Here is a 19,472-nt window from a genome sequence, read left to right on the forward strand (position 1 = left end):
GTAACACCTGATGGTAGGTTGATGCTACTGATCGCATGGCATGCAACCATGCTCTTCCCAAGATTATGTTGTAAGTGGAAGAGACTTTCAATACTCAAAATTTCACATGTTTCCTCATCGTTCTTTCCTTGACCGGCAGAATTATCTTGTCCACCGGCCATTCAGGCATTGAGTTGAAGCCGACTAAGGGAGATGTTGCGGGTGCCAAGTCCCTGTTCTCCAATTTTAGTTGTTTAAAGGTCTCGTAGTACATTATTTCGCAGGAGCTCCCTTGGTCAATTAGGATTCACTTGATGTCGAAGTTCTTGATGCGCAAAGTGACCACCAGTGCGTCATTGTGAGGGCATTGTAACCTTGCCAAGTCCTTGTCAGAAAAGGAGATGACGTTTGTTGCCTCCGTTTTTCCCCTTTTGACGATAAATTGTGCACTTAGTGCCTCTCTCAAGTGCTCATCCTTTTTGATGATCCCTCTGAGCTCACATACCCACTCAGGTTCGACGATCCCATGTATCACATTGATTATGCCTTGGGGTGGACCGTCGACCGGCATCCCATTTGGCCTGTTGTGGTCCTAGGAGGTCGGTTGTGTTCCTCCCTCTGTATACTGGTCCAAGTGACCAGCGGCCACTAACTCCTCCAGATGTTGCCTCAACAGTGTACAATTTTTAGTTCGGTGCCTCTTTTCATCATGGAAGGTGCCACGGTACCTATCATTGTAACCCCTTTATGCTTCTCCCAACTTGGCTGGTCGCCGAACGAAGGGTTCGTCGCTTATCTCGCTAAGAATCTGGTAGATAGGTTTGTTGAATATTGTGGTAATAGCAGTGCGGACTCTCAACTTTCTTACTTGGGGGTCCTCTCTGTTGGCTCGTTTGCCTCGCTCATTCTTGCTCGGTTGTTTTACCATGTTGACTTTTGCTGCAGTCTTTCTATCTGACATCGATGTTGTGCCAAATTTTGCTTTAGCGCGAGCGCTATCTTCTTTTACCCGGATGTGCTAATATACTCTCTCCATTAGGGCCTCCATTGTGAGAGGTGGCATAATCATCATTGAATCCCTCAAATTGTTATATGTCAGTAAACCCCGTTTGTACTGTGCGATGGCCAGGTTTGTGGGGCAATCCCCAATCTGATTGAAAGTCTCCCAATATCGACTGTTGTAAGACTTCAACGCTTCCTTCTCGCCCATGTCAATGGAGAGTAGTTGGTCAATCTTTACTGGTGTCTTGGTGTTTGTTCTGAATCTGGTCACAAATGCCTCTGCCAACTGTGCCCATGAAGCTATGCTACCTTCTGAAAACCTTTCAAACCATGTTAGACCTAGGTCACCAAGGCTGAAAGGAAACAAGATACACATTAGGGCCTCGTTTCGTCGATACACGGCCATAACCTGGTGAAAGTGGCTTAAGTGCATGTAAGGGTCTGACTTCCCCTCATAAGTAGTGAATTTGGGTTGGTGGAAGCCTGAGGGTAACGGTGCGTTCTCAATTGCCGGAACGAACGGTGAGCTCTGCAACCTTGCTAACACTTTATTTGCTTGTTCGTAAGCAAAGCATGGTATTGGCATCCCTACATCGACACTCCCATGTGTCCTAGGAGCCAATCACTGTAGGGCTGAAACTCTACGAGGGTCACGAGCCTAGGTGACCTCCTTCCATCAGGCCCTCTCCTTTAGCATTGTACGCAGGTCTGCCGACCCAAGCAACTCCATATGCCTGGATGTCGTTTGGTGCGTGTGCGAGGACCAATAACTGCTTCTTTCTGTGTAAGACCTTTCAGTCCTCATTCTATCAGACCTGGAGTAACGAGTCCTAAAAGTCCTTGATTGTGTATCGCCTGTCTTAAGGCTTCTACTTTCAGCTTGTGACGATGTGACTTGTTTGTCACGATCTTCTGAGTGGTACGAGCGCGTGTTGCCTTTGCGCCCCTCTTATGTCATCACCATTTTACCTTTTATCTGGCGCTTCATAGTCTCTATGTCCGCCGTATTAATTCGTCCTGCTTCCTTACGCGATCCTCTGGAACCTGAGGGTCTAACCTTCGCCTCTGCATGTCTGGGCTTTGAAAGCGACAAGGACTTGAGCCCTGTCTCTCTCGTGTGTCTCTCCGTGGGTTTTGACGCTGGGGGTCTAATTCTGCCATAGATGGGATAAAGGGTAACCCTTCACGCCTTCCATCTCCCTCCGGGGTCTGTCCATTAATAGCCGAATATGGTAAGTCTTCGTTGTGCATCATTGATCTCAACTAAAGAGGAAGCTTGATCAAAAGGTTTGTTCTCCGTGTTTTTCCACAGATGGCGCCAATTGTACGAGCACGAAATAATCTTCTCGTATAATCCTGTTGATCAAGTTTGCACTCCTCCAAACGTCGTCGCTTTACTAAGTGAAAACACAAACGTAAGCTAGCCGACGGGTGTGTGCCGGAAACCTCTCCGATGCCTAAGTCAGCAAATAGACAATAGGCACAAAAACTCTGTATATTCCAAAGTAAAAATTGTGATACTTGTACATAGGTCTTGTCATGAGCTTTTATAGATTTCTCCTGGCACAATCCTAGTAAGACTTCAACTCTCTCTAGCAGAGTCCTCCTAGGAATCACACTCCCAAGGATAATGCATATCCTGATAACATCCTACTCACTACCAACCAAGTGAGATGGTTTAAACCCTTTTACCTTGGTTTGGTAACAACTCAACTGAGCTAGCATGGTCGTGCCCTACGCCAGACCCAACTGTACTTATACAGCTCAATGTTACTTTAGGAAACACCGTAAGTCTTTACTATTTAGACGATGCCCTGTAGAGCTATCATACATGTCGGTTCTTTTTCCTCTGATACCTCGGTCCAAGACAACCAGACCAGGCCACTGTTAGACTACCTCTGACCGAACTGTCGAGATAAAGGACCAAGCTTCATTACCTCTGTCCGTAGTTCGGCCCAACAGCTAAGAGATCGGGCCTAGCTCGGTCCATTTCAACAGTTGTACTTAGCTCGGCCCAATTTATACACAAATTACCCTTTCAAATGGCACCTTTGGAAAGTGCTTTAGTAAAGATATCTGCAAGTTGACACTTTGAAGGAACAAAAGGAGTGGAGATTTCTTTGGACTCTACTTTGGCTCGCACGAAGTGACAATCAACTTCAATGTGTTTAGTTCTTTCGTGAAAGATGGGATTGCTAGCAATATGAATGACAGCTTGATTGTCATAGTAGAGAGGAGTTGAGGTTTCTGTAGGAAAACCAAACTCTTGTAAAAGAGTCCTCAACCATGTGATTTCACAAGTAGTATGGACCATTGCCCGATATTCGGCTTCAACATTAGACCTAGAAACTACAAACTGTTTCTTACTTCTCCAAGTCACAAGGTTACCTCCAATGAAGGTATAGAAACAAGTAGTAGATTTTCTATTGCATGGTGACCCTGCCCAATCAGCATCAGTATATCTCTCAATAGAAAGATGTCTAGAAGGCTAATAAAGAAGTCCACGCCCTAGAGCATTTTTGAGATATTTCAAGATGTGAATGACAACATCTAAATGAGGAATCCGAGGAGTAGTCATGAAGTGACTCACAATGCTAACAGCATACGAGATATTAAGACGAGTAATAGTTAGGTAAATAAGTTTACCTACAAGCCTTCTATACATCTCTGGATCATCAATAAGATCACCTATGTTGGGTAATAATTTCAAGTTTACATCCATAGGAGTATAAACCGGTTTGGAGCCAAGATAACCTGTTTCTTTCAAAATATCAAGAGTATATTTCCTTTGAGATAAACTGATACCCACTTTTGACCTAGCTACCTCAATACCAAGGAAATAACAAAGATGACCCAAATTCTTGGTAAGAAAACTTGAGCCAAGATAATGAATAAGAGTTTGGATACCTTCCTCATCACTCCCTATGATGACAATATCATCAACATAGACAACTAATATAATAATGCCAATGCTTGTTTTTTTAAAGAAGACCGAGTGATCTACTTGGCTGCGGGTCATGCCATGTGTGACGACCGCCTTACTGAATTTGTCAAACCACGCCCGCGGAAACTGTTTGAGTCCATAAATAAATTTTCTGAGATGACAAACACACTCCCTCGGGGACTTAAACTCGGGCGGCTGATCCATGTAAACAGTCTCGATGAGATTGCCATGAGGAAAGGCATTTTTGACATCAAGTTGATGAAAGGCCCAACTAAGAGAGGCTGTAAGAGAGATAATAATATGAACATAATTCAACTTGGCAACCAGAGAGAAATTTTTGGTGTAATCAATGCCATAGGTTTGGGTGAATCCTTCAGCAATCAAACGGGCATTCAGATGATCAACAGTACCATTAGGATTTTGCTTAACAGTAAACACTGAAGGACAACCAACCACTTGTGCAGCAATAAGTGTATGAAAAAGATCCTAAGTATGATTCAACTTCGGAGCCGTATTTCTTCCTCCATAGTTGTTTTCCAACCAAGTTGAGAAAAAGCCTCCCTGTAAGACTTAGAAATAATAGTAGAGGATACAAATAGAGAAAAAGCCTTAAAGGAATGAGACAAATGATCAAGAGAGACGAAGTTTGATATAGGATGTTCAGTACATGTGTGCTTACCTTTGCGAAGAGCAACAAGAAGATCAATATCAGAGTCAAGTTAGGAAGAGGTGGATCTGTAGACGTTGAGGCCGATAGGGGAAGGGATGGAATAGACTCCATATTCTCATGGATAGGAGCAACAGAGACACTCCACGAGCGACGTCGAGAGACACTCAGTGGCTGGTGAGGAACGTAGACTTAAGAGATAGGAGGAAGAGCAGGAACAACAGTAGGGATAATGGGTTCAATAGAAAAAGGTTCCTTTAACTGACCATCCACAGAAGAATAGTATGGACTCTCTTCAAAGAAGGTGGCATCAGCACTAACAAATTGTTTGTGTAAAGTAGGACTGTAGCACCTATACCTTTTTTGAGTACGAGAATAACCAAGAAAAATGCATTTGTATGCACAAGGATCAAGTTTGTCTCGATTGGGACTAAGATTATGAACAAAACAAATGCAGGCAAACACTTTTGGGGGTAGTGAAAAAATATTTTTATTGGGAAACATTATCTGAAAAGGTGATTTTCCTTACAGAATACGAGAGGGCATTCTATTTAAAAGATATGCTGCAATCAAAATAGCATCACCCCAAAAGTATTTAGGTACATTCATTTGAATCATGAGAGAGCGAGCAATAGCAAGAACAAACTCGTTTTTCATTTCAGCAATTCCATTTTGTTGAGGAGTATCAACACAAGATGTTTGATGAATGATACCTCTTGACTCAAGGAATTGTTAAAAGGTGCCAAGACGATATTCGAGAGCATTATCAATTCGAAAGGCAAGAAGTTTAGCATTAAATTGATTGGTTATTTCAGCATAGAAGGATTGAAAACTGTGAATAATTGAGATCGTTCTTTAAGCACATATGACCAAGTCAAACGAGAATGATCATCAATAAAAGTGACAAAATAGCGCACACCAAATAAGCCAGTAGTTCTAGAAGGTCCCCAAACATCTGAGTGAACAAGTTGAAAAGGATGTAAACAAGGTGCATCCAGTCGAAGCTTAAAAGAAGCACGACGATGTTTACTAAGTTCGCAAGCATCACAATTAAACTTAGAGACAGACGGTAAAGAAGGAATTAAATGTTGTAAATTGAGTAAGGATGGGTGCCCAAGACGACAATGCACTTGTGCGGGGAAGCAGTAGATTGGAGAGTTGTATGAGTCGAGTTTGAAGATGGCTGAAAATAGAAGAGTCCATCATTCTCAAATCCCCCACCAATCATCCTCTTTGTCTTTAGATCTTGAAAAACACAATGAGTGGGGTAAAAAGTTATTGAGCAGCAGAGAGAATGGGTAAGCTTGCGCACAGATAATAAATTGAAAGGAAAGTGAGACAAATATAACACAGAGGAAAAAGTAAGAGTACGAGTCTAAACAGTACCAATTTCGGTAACCAGCGTTTTAGTACCATTAGCAATAGTAACAAAGGAGGGAGAAGTAACATGAGAGAAATTGGAAAGAAGTGACAAATTACCTATCATATGATCAAAGGCCCCTGAATTGATGACCCAAGGAACAGTAGATAATGAGAGAAGACATGTATTACCTAAGGCAACTAGATTGGTTGCGGATGAGGAGACATGGACACTCTAAAGCAATGAATCATACTCAGATTTAGTCATAACAACTTGATCATCAGAAGTGGCAGTAGGGTGTACATCACCGACAGAAACCTGATTAGCCCAAGCAGGCTTACCATGAAGTTTCCAGCAGAACTCAACAGTGTGGTTATTTTGACCACAATGAGTACAAGGCTTGGTGCCATGCCCACCGTGGCCACCACGACAACCATTGGTACTACGACCACTACGGCTAGCATCATAACCACGAGAAGGGCCAATAGGAGTGTCAAAGCGCCCAACAAGGGCAGCCAGAGTAGAACAATCATCCTTCATAGAGGTAAGAGGATTACTTGAAGCACGTCGAACCCAAGCAAAAGTCTCGCTTACAGTAGGGATGTCTTTCCCAGAAAGAATTGGAGAACTAATGGCAAAATGTTTTGGATTAAGCCAGAGAGAAATTTGGCAACCCAGAATTCCTTTCGGTGTTGCTGCTGAGTCTTCAAATCAGTGGTCAACAGCTGATAGATATTGAGTTCATCCCACATACCCTCAAGGATAGAAAAGTACTCTTTAATTGAACGATTAACTTGCTGAAGATAAAAGATATCCTGATAGAGTTGGTAGATGCGAGAAAGATTATGCACAGAGGAATATAGCTCCTTAAGAGTATCCCAAATATCTTTAGAGGATTCCAGACAAGAAACATTAGTGAAAACCTCTGGTGCCAAACTATTCCATAACCAAGTCATGATTTGTCCATCTTCTTGCTCCCATAAAACAACTTTGGTTACATCAGAGGGTTTGGTGGCTGTAAGATAAGAGTCTTTTCCATGTGCCTTTGAAAAAACAGTAACAGCACGAGACCATTAAAGGTAATTAGAACCCTTCAAGGTGGTATTAGTCATTGATCCGAAAAAGAGAGTCTTTGAATGTATCTTTGTTGACTGTAAAGTCACCCATAGTAGTGGAAAGTCATAGAGGAAAGATAAAATAAAATAAAAACAATGAGGCTATGAAGAAAAATTTAGTCCCAAATTTTCTGCTCTGATACCATGTCGAGAGAGTTGGAAAGGAAAAGAAGATTTCTTTACTATATACATCTCATAAGCAGGAAGCTTATTTATATATCAATTACAAGCCAAAATAGGAAATAGAAAATCAGAACACAATATCCCACTGATTATGCTCTATCACACTAATTATGTTCTATCACAACTATACAATATATACTAAAATATATACTATATCAACAATCGGTTTAGGGGAGGGGGATTGGATCTCTAATACGAGAGCAAGGGTCATGTGAAACGGAAAGACTAAACTAAATATGCATCTTATAATTATATAAGAAAATGATATAATTTAGTATGTATGTTGATGGGCATGGCGTAGGGTCCAGCTCATGGTCCAGATAGACTCAATCCACGCCTATCCTAAGCTTTCCAAGCAGTCGCATGATTAAAGCCCAGTAGCTTTGGGAAGTTAATGCTGGGCCAGGGCTAATAGCATTCAAACACCTGTCAAGCAGGGAATTAGCTACATAAACAGACAAAGATCTTGTAAACTTATTGTACCCACACATCAGTTATTAAATGAGGCTATCACAGTATTAAATACAGCAAGATCCTTTATGCCGGAGTATGCAGGATCACCATGAACGATGGTAATTAGGCTATAGACTTTCGGCCAACAAGACAGCTCGAAATGGACAAGGAAATAATAGGCAAGGGATATAGGAAAGCTTTCGAGGTATGTTTGGGAATATATATAATATTCTTTCTCTTATTCTATGACTCTCTAACCAATCACTATCTATCGGTATTTCTCTTATTACATAGGTGGCTTGATCAACATTGAGACATTTGAGGTATGGTTGTGATAATCCCCTTTTGTACAAGATGCCATTGATAAGGACATAATTGGACGACTGAGGCCTGACCTTGTCGGCCTCCTGTTTATCTTCTGGCAGCACTCCATGTTCTAAGAATGTTATAATGTCTTGGGCCCATGGGATAGGCTCTTCCTGGAGTAGATGAACCTCTTGGGAATTCTCTGACCTGGGGATATGCTTGATGTGGAAACTATTAAAGAGATAGATGAGGAAAAGAGCCATGTCCATGTACGATTGCATTGTTTTCTCTTTTACATCGAACTCGCCTGTTATCTGTCCGATGACCAATCGGGAATCACTAGACACTTAGAGATGGTCGACCCCAATGTCTCGAGCCAGTCGAAGACCTGCTATTAGGGCCTTATACTCGGCCTCATTGTTACTTGCGGCAAGTAGGAATCGGGGGGCACACTTGAAGTACTCACCTTCTAGGGTGGTGAGAATTAAACCAGCTCCACACCCCTTTTGCAGGATAACCCATCAATGCTAAGTGTCCAGGTGTGGGGATCTTCCATATCAGGAATGACGTGTGTCAATGGAAGGGGTATGTGTAGACGCGCCTTGAACGTCCCGGGAGGGAATCCCGTTTTGTTCATTTGGACTTACTACAGTTCAGGACTCAATGCACGGTCCTGTATCTAATCTCGCAGAGTGCAATGCAAGACCGATGAATCATCAAAGAGTCTAAATCCGGCAAATCGTTTTTGAAAAACCGATTTTTAAAAAGAAGTGCCAAACATGGACTGCTTTGCCAGATACAGAGTAGCCACCTAAATATTTATTTTTGGGGGAATTTAGGAAACCTTGACTCGTTGCCTAAGGCCACGTGTCCGTCATCACCAAAGTTACCTCAGCTCGCGAACTTGGGTACGATTGGAAAAGGTCAGCTATGAGCACCCCCGCTCGCCCGATCAAAGATTGGCCACTACTAAGCATGATATCGAGTTTTGAAAACATATGTGCTCTTATTCCGGTTATTAGCCTAGAATTACTATGTGATGCGCACAGCATACAAGTATAGACTGGGTCGCCTGAATTGGAACAAAACATCTCTTGTTCGTTTTGAAAAACGGTTTGAAGGTGCTACTCTCAAGTAGGCTAAGACGTGGATTTTGCCACCATTGGGTGGGCTTAGAAAACATGATTTTGCCACTCTCAAGTGGGCTTTAAACTCTTATTCAATGCATTGTTCCAATTCAAATAACCCAACCTCCACCCACAGGCATTCAGGCAGTTATATCACATAAGCAAATAGCCTAATGGTAAGCATGCTATCATGGCAGTTACTCACACGCATGCAAGGATGCTAAAGCATAAACACTCACCGCGTACTCCAAGCCAAAACAGAAACTAGTTAGTAATCAATGCATGATCCTAGTTCATGTTAAAATGGCTAATGCAACACATCCAAAATGTAACTAAGATAGGCTCGGCTATTCTAAACATGGCATATGAAATGCAACAGATAACATGTATTCAACTTGGAATTGAAATACAATGCAGTTAGTATGATGCGTTGAGCCCGGTGCATGCAAGATAGATGAATGGATGCAAACATGCGAGCATAAGGATGCTAATTGAAACATGCCCTAAAACTAACCATCGAAAGTAAGTAAGTAAAAGGGAGAACGACGTGGGGTTAGAAGACATACATCATACACACGCAAACTTATTACAACATTGCCCTCCTCAGAGGGTCCGAATGAATAATACACAACCAACTAGCTAATCTAAGCTAATCATGCTAATTATTACACAACATTAGCTAATTAACTAAATAAGCAAATGAACTAGCATGCAAACTATGTAAAAGGGGCTACCTCAGCTCTGCTCCGAATGATAAAGGATGCATGCATGCTGGAGTCGCCTTGTCGGGAAATCCATGGCGATGCCCCGGCTCGCCTTTCTTTGTAATTGATTTCAGAAAGTTGCACGAGGCTCCAGAGAGATGAAACTCCACCCAAGGAAGTTGTGGGAAGTCTTTCGATCAAGCTATGGGCAAGGGAAACCACCTGCCGACCACCCTTGGTGGTGAAGACCAGAAAAGGTGGTTGGCCTGCCAGAAAACTTGGTCGGCCGACCAGTTCATTCTCCTTGTTTCTGCTTTTTCTGCAACAAAGGCAAGGGAGAGAGAAGGCAAGGTATTTTCAACATATGTGTGCCCGACCATTCTCCCCATCATTGCATAAGCTCTAGGGAGTGTAGTCCTTGATCCTCGGGCCACCAATCACGCATCCCGATACATGATGGCCGAGGAGTCGAATTGCACGACTCAATGGGACATGAATGCACATATAAGCAACTAAAACCAACAACTCCATCATGGATGGTCAAGAGTGTCGGTGACCGGGAATCGAGGCACGTTTCATCACTTGGAGTATGAAACGTTCCTCGTTTCCCGTGTTTGGACTAAACCCTACTCCAAACACAATGCAACAAACAATGTATAGACAAATGCAACTCTAGCATGCGATCTAAATGAAATGCAACTAAGTGATGCGAAGATGCACGGAATGACATGAAAGCATGCAAATGGCATACACAATGCTATGAACTAATCAATGGCATACTCAATGCACATAGATTATATGGCATGCATACATAATGCACTAACATACGCAATGTTATGAACGAGGCATACGCAATGCAATGATCAAACATGTGATAACATGGACTATGGGACATACACAATGCGAGATGGACTTAAACCAAGATGGATGGGCCTCGGCCACACCCAAATCAGTGGCCAAACATGATGAAATCGAAGCAACAACACACATGCAAACATGCACAAATGCAAGGGACCAAACCTAAGGCACAAAATGCAACTCCACCAAAGCATGGTAAGCATGAAATATGGCATACAATCACATATTTTCCAGCTCTGAAATGACATGCAAGATGGTCCCGAATCATGTAAACACCTCACATAATGCATGCTAGATGGCCCGGATACCGAAACTAGTGAAGTGCATTACACTAGAGGTATACAAAACAATACACAAATAACCAAACCAGCCCCAAACAGTCCCTATGCAGGCCCAAAATAGTAGAAAAATGGACTAAAATGATGACTCGAAAGGCATGGAAATGAAGCTCATGCAACGGCCCATAAATAAGGTATTTAAGCACGATTCTCAAACACATTTAAAGAGTAGAAAACATGGGAATATGGCACAAGTATAGGCTCTGAAATCATGGTAGGAATGATGCTAAAACATGTCAAGGGCCCAAACAACGCATGCTAGTGGACCTGATATGCAAAGCTAGTGAGCTTAATTGAACTATGACCATGTACAACAATGCATGCATGACCCAAAACACTTCAAACAGAGCTAAGGCAGCCCAAAATATGAATAAAATTAGTTTGGATCATGGCCAAAATATGCTAGGAAAGAGGGCCAAAACATCGTGCAATACAAGCTAGTGAACCATGATTTACACTACAACCATATGAAGCACATGAGAGGCCACCAAACCAGTCAAAAACATAATCATGGAATGTCAAATGAAGCCCAAAAACCCACTGAAACATGATCAATGCATGCAAGAATGACATGCTCCTTTGATAGGCTATAAGAGGAGTTATTCTACACATGCAAGGGACACACCCAAGGTGACAAAACCAACTCTGGACAGGGCCTAGTCAGGTCCTAAAACTCACCAAAAATGGCCTGAAACATGGCTTGGAAGCATGCAAATAAGGGCTCCTTTGTTAGGCCAAATATGCTAGAAATCACAAGGAGAGAGAGGGTCACCCCTCTCTGATTTTGGCTCTTAAAAACACATAATAACCACTGAAAATCCACTGGATTTCAGTGGTCAAAAGGGCAAACAAAGCTCAAAACAAAGGCCTTAATGCATGGCTCAAAACAAGGTGAAATAAAGCATGCAAGGGGGTAGATGACCCCCAACAGGAAAATGATCTTAAACAAACATGTTAAGGACCTCAAAATAAGACTTTTTTCAGTTTACACCAAAGCTTAAAAATGCTTTCAAGTATGGCTAAAAGATGGAGCAAAATAAAGCTCAAAAGAGGGAATACGATGTTACCCTTGTAGCTCAGCAACTTCAGCAGCTTATGGACCAAAAATGCAGCTCCTTAGGACCTCTCAAGACCCTCCAAGAAGTTTAGGTTGGTGTTGGAGGTGTTAGGTAAGAGGTAGTGTGCAAAGGGGCAAGAACTTAGCACTTTTGGAGCCAAAATAGAGATATAGAGAGGGAGGTATATGTGTATGCCTTAGGGAAATTTTGAACTTTTGCAAAGGAAGAGGAGGCCTTCCTTTATAGACAAGAGGGGCTAAAGCTTCTCCAAGAAGTTTAAACCAAGGTGGAAGATCCTCCAAACACGTGTATGGAGGATCCAGTCTGTGCCTCCCAGCTGGCACAACTGGAATCAACTCACTGAACAGGAGGAAAGGGGCCGACCAGTTCAGGTGGTCGGCCAGCCAATTCAAAAGGGTCAACTCAACAAAAAGTGGTCGGCAGCCCCATTTGGTGGTCTCCCAACTGAATACAAGCTAGTGGTATGGTGGGAGACTAGTAAATGTGGCCCAAAGACCAAGGAGACCAACTTCCTGTTAAGAAAATCGGCCGGCGAGGAGAAAGGTGGTTTCCAAGAAGAAAAGGTGGTCTCCCATCCTTGTACCACCTTCCAAACAAAGAAAATAGGGTTCATGCCAAAAATAAACCCACACCGATGCAAAACGAGGGTTCAGGGGCCAAAACGTGTAGCCGGGTGCCCCAAAAACTGACTGTTAAGCATTGAAAGTGGCGCGACCATGAAGGTGGTCTCCCGGGCCACAGTGTCCCTCTAGAGAGAGGAAACAAGGTGTGTGCAAGAAACCGGAGCAAACGGAGAAAGTTAAGCGGTCCCGAACCGAGGCGCACGGCCGATGGCTCCGAAAATCAGAAACTGGTCTCCAAACGGGAACAGTGGTCTACGACCATGAAAAGTAGCCTACGGCCATTGAGAGATGGTCTACGAGACCTTTCCCTCCCTTCGGAAAGAGAAAACATAACCTGATTCGCAAACTGAGGCAAAGCACAAAAGGGTCTCGAGGTCCGGGGGTAAGGCTCTCAGCCGAAACTCCGAAACCTTAGAACGAGCACAACAAGCACCATCACCGAGCGCTCAGTCGATGACGTCTGAGTCTTAAGGTCGGTCAAAAATGGGGTGTCTACAGTATGTCTAAGGTGAGATTAGTGAACTCCAGGATAAAATCTACAACAGCCTGGCCTTTGATAGCTGTTCGAGGTCAGTAAAAGACCTCGTACTGGCTTAATTCAATAGACCATTGCATGAGCCTATCTGACGACTCTAGTTGTTGCATAACTTTTTTTCAAAGGCTGGTCAGTGAGAACCACTATGGAATGGGCTTGAAAGTAGGGTCGGAGGCGTCTGGAGGGGATGACCAGAGCTAGAGCCATCTTCTCCAATAAGGGATAACTTTGTTATGCCTCATGAAGCACACGGCTAATGTAGTAAACCGGGCATTGGACTGAGTCTTCCTCTCTGATTAGGGCAACGCTAACCACGGTATGGGAAACGGCTAGATAAAAGAAGAGGGTCTCCCCTAGAATTGCTTGAGAGATGAGGGGAGGGTTTGCCATGCACTGTTTTAGTTGTTAGAATACCTCCTCGAACTCGGTATTCCAGTCAAAAGCCTTCCTAAGCACCTTGAAGAACGGAAGGCACTTGTCGGTTGCCCTTGATATGAAGCGATTGAAGGCAGCTACTATGCCCGTTAGCCTCTGAACCTCCTTTACCGTTCGGGGAGACTGTATTTTTATTAAGGTCTTGATCTTTTCTAGATTGGCCTCAATACCTCTATGGCTAACCATGAACCCCAAAAACTTTCCAGACCCAACGCCAAAGGCGCATTTTTCTAGATTTAGTTTCATTTTATACTTGCACAAGGCCTGGAAGGTCTCCCGTAGGTCTGTTAAGTGATTTGAGAAGAGTTTGCTTTTGACGAGCATGTCATCGACATAAACCTCCATATTCCTACCTATATGGTTTTTGAAAATGGCATTAACCAAGCGTTGGTAAGTGGCTTTCGCATTCTTCAAACCAAATGACATCACACAGTAATGATAAGTCCCTCTGTCAGTAATGAAAGAGGTGTGCTCCTGATCAGCTGCATGCATTAAAATCTAGTTATAGCTTGAGAAAGCATCCATGAAGCTAGGCATCTGGTGTCCTGCTATTGCGTCGACCAATAGATCTATCCTGGATAGCGGGTAGCTATCTTTAGGGCAAACTCGGTTGAAGTCAGAGTAGTTGATGCAAAGTCTCCATTTGCCGTTACTTTTGCGGACGAAGACCACATTGGATAACCACCTGGGATAGTCCACGTTTTTAATGAACTGGGCTTTTAACAGCTTGTTTGCCTCAGTAGCGATGAGGTTATTGCGCTCGGGATGAAAAATGCGTTGCTTTTAGCAGAACGGTCGAAACTGGGGCTCAATACTGAGGCAATGAATAATAAAATAAGGTTCAATGCCTGGCATGTCCAAATGAGTCCAAGCAAAAACATCATTATGCTCGGCTAAGAAAGCTATAAGGTTGGCCTTGGCTTGAGAAGACAGCTAGCTGCCAATCTTAGCCGTCTTTGTTGGATGGGTGGAATCAATGGGTACTTTAACTAGTTCCTCCACTGGTTTCCCTCGGATTAGCTCCTCCTCGCCTCTGACATCAAGGCCCTCGATGATCATAGCCTCCCTCATCTGGACCTCCTTTAACGAGGTTACATAGTATTCTCTGGTCACCGTCTGTTCACCCTCACCATGCTGACCCCCTGGTCAGTCAAAAATTTCATGGCCAAATGGTATATGGATGTTACAGCTTGAAAGGACATTGAGAGCGGTGCGTCCAAGTATGATATTGTAAGCTGAAGGACAATCGATGACGAGGAAAGTGAGAAGTTTTATGGACTGCTGTGGATACTCTTTGATAGTGATTGGAAGGTCGATGGAACTGATAATATAATATGGTCAATGGTGGATGGGTCAAACTGATCTGCACCTTCAACGAGTCTGCTGGTCGTCGAATCCCTGATCTGTGCTTGCAAAAAGGTACGTAAAGGTGCCATCTCCCTATGGACACTCCGACGATCAAGTTAGGTTAGGGTAGAGAAATAGTGATAGATAGTGGTTGGTTAGAGAGCCATACAAAAAGAGAAAGAATACCATATATATTCCCAAACGTAACTCGAAAGCTTCCATATATCCCTTGCCCATCATTTCCTTGTCCATTTCAAGCTGTCTTATTGGTCGAAAGTCTATAGCCTAGTTACCATCGTTCATGGTGATCCTGTATACTCCAGCATGAAGGGTCTTGCTGTATTTAATGCTGTGATGGCCTCATTTAATGACTGATGTGTGGGTGTAATAACTTTACAGGATCTTTGTCTGCTTATGTGGCTAATTCACTGCCTAACAGGTGTCTGAATGCTATTGGTCATGGCCCAGCATTAGCTTCTCAAAGTTACAGGGCTTTAATCGTGCGACTGTTTGGAAAGCTTAGGACAGGGGTGGAATGTGTATAATAGAATTCTCTTATGTGAAATTGCTGATCTCCTAAAGTATAGGATTAGATTAAATATGGAAAATGTTTGAAACCCATAAAAAACACTCACACAATTTAATCTATAATGATATGACATGATACACGTTAACTTTTGATTTGTCACGTACTCAATTGTGCGAACTTATCTCTCTTATCACATCACTGTAAGTAAATTTAAGAGTCCAATTTGCAGTTCTCTAAAACTACTCATTAAATATTTCTTTATAAAATAAAAGATTTTATATAACACGATAGTAGTTATTTGTGTAATGTCATGAAAATGATTACAAATTAATGGAAAACTTTATCAATATTAATAATTAAAGTTAAAAAAATTTCAATAATTGTGTAATTTTTTTTTATATTTATTTATTTTCTGACATTATACTATAGTGTAGTTTCCTTGTATATAATTTCTTAAATTTAGTCACAAATGATATAGGGTGTTTAATCAGGAACAAGTTAGGTTCGTTTGTGGACAAGGAACATGGTGATGATGGTATCGTATGGGGCAAAGCCTTATCTATTTGAGTGGAGTTGGATATTAGGAACCCTTTTCGTAGGGGTATGAAGTTATCCCTCCCCAATCAAGAACTACTTTAAGTGTCTTTCAAATATGAGAGACTCCTGAATTTCTGTTTTACTTGTGGGTTGCTTGGCCACATTGAAAGGGAATGTGAGGTAAGGCTTATGGATGGTGATTCCATTCGGGAGACTCCAGTGCAGTATGGCCCTTGGTTACAGGCAGAAAACAATTTGATTTGGGTGAAGAATGGAGTAGGGATGGTGGAGCATGATGTCGATAAGCCGAAAAGTGTAGAATCTTCCTTTGCCAGTTACTCTAATGTTAACGGGGGTAGCAATGTCTCTCCGGTGGGCGAGAGATTTGAGCATAAAAATGGTAGTCCTGTAATTCACGGTGAGGTATCACTAGATCATGGAGGAAAATTTTGAGGATCATGGCGAACATTTGAAAGGTAACCTTTTTGGCAGTTTGATATGTAAAGCTGATGAAATGCAAGATAAGTCCTCGCCTCGCACTGAAGTTTTTGAAAATCAGAATGAGTGGGACGTTGCCCATTAGCTTGATTACAAATATGGAGATTGAATCTCTAGGGACTAATCTAAATGTAATGGGCTCTATGCCTAATAAACTTGGGCTTGATAGTGGCCAAGATAGGGCCTAGAACAATCTATTGGCCCTGGTCGATGTGGCTACTCCTTTGTCCATACTTACATAAGCCCAAAAATGGTCCTTTGTAGCAAAGCCTACAATTGGTCACCAAAAAAATGACGTAAGTTAGCACGCGCCCATGCTCTACAGGTTATTCAATTCTCTCCACCGCACCAGGGCAAGCTATATCGCGATCTAGAGACATCAGCAACTGATGACTAGTCGGTCTCGTTGTCCACCAGGGACCCTCTTGGTAAGAAACAACGCATTCCCACTGATGTTACGTTCATTGATTTTATTTGTTCTCCAACAACGGTGGCTATGTCCCGCTGGGACTAATGAGTTGTTTGAACTGGAACTGCGGGGGGCTTGGGAACCTATAGACGTCCCCCGAACGCCCCGGGAGGAACGAGTCCCCCTTGTTCCGTTCGATATTGGGCCCACTACAGTTCGGACTCTCAAATTGTCACGGTTCTAAGTCTAAACCAAAAAGTCTAAATCCGGCAAATCGTTTTGAGAAAACAGATTTTTTGAAAGAAGTGCCAAACATGGACTGCTTTGCCAGATACAGAGTCGCCACCTAAATGTTTTATTTTGGGGAAATTTAGGAAACCCTGACTCATTTGCCTAAGGCCACGGGTCCGTCATCACCAAAGTTGCATCGGCTCGGGAACTTGGGTACGATTGGGGAAGGTCACTTCGTGAGCACCCCCGCTCGCCCGATCAAAGATCGGCCTCTATTAACCATGATATCTATTTTTGAAAACATTATGCGTTCTTATTCCGGTTATTAGCCTAGATTTACTATGTGATGCGCACAGCATACAAGTATAGACTGGATCGCCTAAATTGGAACAAAACATTTCATGTTTGTTTGTTTGAAAATGGTTTGATGGTGCTACTCGCAAGTAGGCTAAGATGTGGATTTGCCACCCTCGGGTAGGCTTAGAAAACATGATTTTGCCACTATCTAGTGGGCTTAAAACACACATTTGATGAATTGTTCCAATCCAAATAACCCAACCTTCATCCACAGGCATTCAGGCAGTTATATCACATAAGCATATAGCCTCATGGTAAGCATGCTATTCATGGCAGTCACCCACACGCATGCAAGGATGCTAAAGCATAAAACTTACCGAGTACTCCAAGCCAAAACAGAAGCTAATTAGAAATCCATGCATGATCCTAATTATACGGAAATGCCTAATGCAACACATGCAAAAATGCAACTATAGCAGGCTCGGCTATTCTAAGCATGGCATATGAAATGCTACAGCTAACATGTATTCAACTTGGAATTGAAAATACAATACAGTTAGTATGATGCGCCGAGCCCGGTGCATGCAAAACAGATGAATGAATGCAAACATGCTATCATACTGTATGCTAATTGAAACATGCTATAAACTGGCATACAAGCCAGGGACTGCCTTGACTCTTCTTCAGATGATGGATGATGCATGTCCGGGTCGCCTTTGCATGGAAATCCACTGTGACGCCCCAATTAGCCTCTGTTTTGCAATATTTTTTTGGAAAGCGTGCCAAACCCCGGAAGACTGCTGATTCTTGATTTGCTGCAACAGAGAGCAGGAAAGGGGCATGGCAATGTATTTTCACACATGTATGCGTGACTATTCTTCAGGGAGTGTAGTCCTCGATCCTCGTACCACTAATCACGCATATCGATGCATTATGGCCGAGGAGTCGATTTGCATGACTCAATATGGAATGAATGCACACATAAACACAACAAAACCTAAACTCTATCATGGATAATCCGGAGTGTCGGTGATTGGGAATTGAGACACGTTTCGTCACTCGAAGTACGAAACGTCCCTCGTTTCCCGTGCTCGGGCTAACTCCTATCCCAAGCACAATGCAATATGCATGACATGCATGAATGCAACTAATATACAACCTAGCATGCACAGTGCTATGAGATGGCATACACGATGCACGAGATAACATGGCATACATAATGCGCTAACACACAACCTAGCATACGCAATGCTATGAAATGAAATGGCATATTCAATGCACAATGGACTTACACCAACATGAGTGGACCTCAGCCACACTCATATAAGAGGCCATGCGATAAAAATGAGAGAACTCGAGATGCGCGCACGCATGCACGCAAACCGAGGATCGACCCTAAGGCACAAAATGCCACTCTAACAAGACATGGCAAGGCATGGAATATGGCATACAAGCATGCCAATTTCAGTACCAAAATACGATGCAAAACAGCCCCGAAACATGGCAATATGGTACCCGATGCACGGGATGAACCCGAAACACGAAACTAGGCATATGCATTGGCCTATAGCTATACAAAACATGGATTATTTGAACATGAAATGTGAAGAAAGATTCAAGGCAGCCCCAAAACAAGCATATTTACAGTTTTAGGTAAGTCCAATCAAAGAACACAAATAGGGCTAAACTAGCATGCAAAAATGGCCCCGAAAGAGAGGTAATGGAGCAAGTGGCAGCTGCTGGCCCTAAATGGTTAAAAGACCTTTAACAAAGTTGAAGAGGGTCTCAAAATGAAGCACTTTATAGTTTATAACCGAGCCCAAAACAGTGAATAAATAAGCTTAAAATACCATGCAAAATAAGGCCTAAAAAGAGGTTTAAACACAAAGTGTAAAAAGGGAGCCTCAAACAGCAAA

Source organism: Camellia sinensis, chromosome 13 (genome assembly GCF_055761805.1).
Source record: "Camellia sinensis isolate YWXY chromosome 13, ASM5576180v1, whole genome shotgun sequence".
In the NCBI taxonomy this organism is placed as follows: Eukaryota; Viridiplantae; Streptophyta; class Magnoliopsida; order Ericales; family Theaceae; genus Camellia; species Camellia sinensis.